The following is a 4,049-nucleotide window of genomic DNA, read 5'->3' as shown; positions in this document are numbered from 1 at the left end:
TGAATGGCAGGATTGACCTCGGGTCATATAGCCATCACTCGCTTATCAACATACAATTTTTATATATACGAGTACATACGTAGATCTTGTTACATTATATGCACATATAAGCCTACATTTTAAAATTTATTTTACATGTCTTTTAACTATCTCTTTTTATGTAGTTATTTAACTATCTATCTTGTACCAACAATAAAAACATGTTTTTAATTACTTTTAATTTGCACAGTCATCGTACGTAAGTACTTACGCGATATTCTGAAATATAGGGGTTTTTTTTTTTCATTGTAGAGATGTAGTTGATCGTATATACAAGTCATAATATAAGACCAAACGAACCAAACCTAACCAATCACATGTTCGTACATGTAAAGAGTATAAGCGGATTACGAAGGGAACTACCTCAGCGCTAGTTTAGCCAATTTCTTTCATTATTGTTTGGAATACACCATGTAATGTAATAATAATAATAATAATAATAATAATAATAATAATATCAGGTGATAACCTGAGTTACTGCCAATCTCTCAACTGGATTTACAAAAATTGTAGGTAAATCAACATTGTGATTTTCAACTAAACTCAAAACATATTGAAACTGGTCAGGTGAGAGTCTGAAATATTCCTTAAATTTTGTCGCCGATTTTATAAAGATGTATCATTATCAATGCGTTAAAACAGAATTCTGTAAACCTATAACTGAATATTACATTAGTCTGCAGCTTGTTCCTTTTATAATACGCATGCGAGATTTTGATATCCGTCATCTACCTCTTCTAGAAAAAAATATCACCTTCATTATGTTGGATTTATTCATTATAATATTTAGGTTATGTCCGTGGCCTACATTAATTTACTTGTCCATAGGTAGCAGATGAGGGAATAAACAAATGGCAATCAACAGCGATGTGCGTCAATAAAGAAACCACTTCTCGGCGACCATCGCCGGCGATGTGCGTCCGACGATGATCGCCATAAACAAACCGTACCATTAGTAAGAAGATTCGATCTCGCTCAGTAAAAGCACTAGCCTCAACGCAAGAGCGCACCTCCTATGCAAAATATAAATCTTTTATGTCCTACCCGACAAACACAGAGTTACGAACTCTATCTGGCGGACACAATAACAGGAATAAATCGGCAACAGCAAGAGAGAGGACTTATGACAGCCCAAATCTGCCTTAAATATATCGACCAGACAAACATTACGTATGAAAAGCAAGATGTACAATTATTTTGAAACCGTAGTTGTTAAGAGCACGAACTGTGGCAGAGGCACAATGCGCCGAGACTGATAAGGAAAACCGTTAATGAAGTCATCACTGGATGACGTAAGATTATGCAATAGTGTAACAGAATCAATCAACGAGCGGAAGGAACAGAAAAGGAGCTTGAGAATATGTCGTGTGTGAACCAAGGGAATAGAGTAGAAAAAACAACAAGGAGGTTGGGAGCTAAAACCGTACTGTCTTTAACACTTCTATATATATATATATATATATATATATATATATATAATAAGGGTAATACACAATACACTATAACACGAATGGGAGCCAATTCGATAGTAGCAGTAGCACACAAAATCTAATATAGAAATTCGTGCTGTTTGTGTGTGTGTTTGTGTGTGTGTGTGTTTTTTTTTGTATGAGAGAGAGAGAGAGAGAGAGAGAGAGAGAGCGAGCGAGCGAGCGCAGATGCGCAAGCCACTAAGTGGATCGAAATTCGGTTACGGAGGTCATGGACGCCTCATTCAGACGCTAAATAAGGTAAAGTGTTGATAAAGCGTTGTATAATAACTTACTAAAATAAAATTAAAAAAATCTCGACACGAGAAAAGGAGATGTTAAGTTGACTACGACTGTACACATGGCGGATTTTCTCAATTTAAAGTGCAACTTTGATGAGCGGTTTCCTGGCGCGGCGGGGGGGGGGCTGCCTTAATGCAAAAATCAAAGTGTTTGCAGTGCCCACCCCCTCATGTCAACCAACCCCCAAAGCGGTCGTAAGCGTTGAGAGGGTACGAAAATAGAGAAATCAAGCGAGAGGAGAAGTGTGGATAGGGAAAGTAACGTCGCGACCTATGCTTCCGAAATGCCGACCGGAGCTAACATGCAGTATCATCCGTTCAAAAACATTACCGCCTCATAGTCTGTACACAACTTTTATTAAATCTCTGCCTCTGTGCAACAGTAATGGTTTTATTACTATACAACAAAGCATGACACCTCTGCGCAAGATATTACAGCAGCGGTCATCAGGACAGTGCACCCTCGAGCTAGCGTCACTTACTCGCGAATAAGACAAATCACTATCGTGCACCCGAGGTTGCTGACAGTAATGATCTCTCTCACTCTCCTTCCCACTCTCTCTCTCTCAAGTCTCTCTCTCCCGCTCTCTCTCCGTCTGAGCGTGTCTCAGTCCCTCCCTCCCTCCCCCCTACTTCACGCGACGGTTCATATTCCGAGACACAATTTACCCCTTACCCACTTCAGGGCATGCTGACGACCAATGAATTACAGTATCGAAGAGTCATTCGAGAACGTCTTAACATTACGTGGTTGGCGTAGCAGGAATAACACAAAAGATAAAAGCATCAGAGCGGAGCAAAGACAAATTATCTATATGGGTCTTCAATAGACACCGATTAGGTTTTCCGAACATGGTGGCAGAAAGGAGGAGATGTTAGAAGGATACAAGACCGAAAGGCTTATAATAAAAGATATACGTTTCGAAACTCGATTAGTTGTTGCAGGGCTTCTCATATATAAAGGCGGCTCAAGTTTTGGTGACCACCACCGAAAAATGGTTGAGGGTGCGAGTAACTTCAAACTTGCCACCTGCCAGTGTAACAGTGGGAGTCTACTATGGACGAAGTAATGACAGAGCCAGTGATAACTCTGTCTTAGCTATGCCTTTTGTTTTAAGTGAGAGTATATATATATATATATATATATATATATCGGCCTGGGTACCGTAGTCGTTGTAGATAGCGCTGGCCTTGTGCGCTTGAGGTTGCGAGTTCGATGCCGGCCGAGTTCGATTGCTCGCAACTGCCGAGGTTATATCAGCGTCGCCGGTGTGCCGGAAGTTTGTCCCGCAGGAGTTCTTTTACAAGGCAACATATCTACTGGCATGAGCGAGTCGCATTTAAGCACACTTAAATGCCATCGACTGCGCGAACGAGACGCTATAAGCAGTAAGATGAGCTGTAGTCAGCATGTCAATAGTAGGATTAATAATGGCAAAAGAAGCTAATAAAAGCTATAATTAGCTGCGTAACTCTGGAAAAAAGAACTGACTAAGGAAGAGAGCAATGATGTGCTATGTGTGGAGCGTGGCATTTTATGAGGCAGAAACACGGACATAAGGACGAAGAGAAGAGTCTAGGAGCATTTGTAATAAGGATATAGAGAACAAGGAGCGAGTGAAAAGGACAGACGGAATAATAATTGAAGCTGAGCTAAAAAGACTGAGTGATGAAAGAATAATGCCGAAACTGATCAGGACGAGAAATAGAAATTGGCTGGGTCACTAAGAAGAAACTGGAAACAGGAAGCACTGGAAGTTATAGTGAACGGAAGGCAAGTTCGAGGCAGAAGAATTCAGACAACATAGAGATACATGGATGCATGGAGGCAGTTTCGTGAGGAGAGTAATGGCGAGAACTCGTACGACAGAATCGTTACTTCGAGGTAAAGAACATAATAATTACGGCCCTTTATACAGTCACAACCGCTCTACAACTAAAATTTAATAGTCACCCTATAAAGCGCGGGGAAAGAGGCGCTGTGATGACTCACTGCGGGCGATTGCGCACGTAGAGGTTATGGCCGTAAGAAGCGCGACTTCGATGCGAGGGGAGTTTACTCAGCAGCACCATATTGCACGAAGACACACAACTTCGCTCGTAGTTGCAGAAGATATTAAGTAATTGAGCATTAAAATATATATCATATTATTAAAATAATTTACATAAAGGATAAAATTAAAAAGTAATTTTGTATGGATTAGGAGTCTGATTATTGGAACATGTAGCTAATCGGCAA

The sequence above is a fragment of the Periplaneta americana genome, unplaced genomic scaffold, assembly GCF_040183065.1.
Source record: "Periplaneta americana isolate PAMFEO1 unplaced genomic scaffold, P.americana_PAMFEO1_priV1 scaffold_36, whole genome shotgun sequence".
NCBI classification, from domain to species: domain Eukaryota; kingdom Metazoa; phylum Arthropoda; class Insecta; order Blattodea; family Blattidae; genus Periplaneta; species Periplaneta americana.
This window is presented reverse-complemented; position numbering follows the sequence as displayed.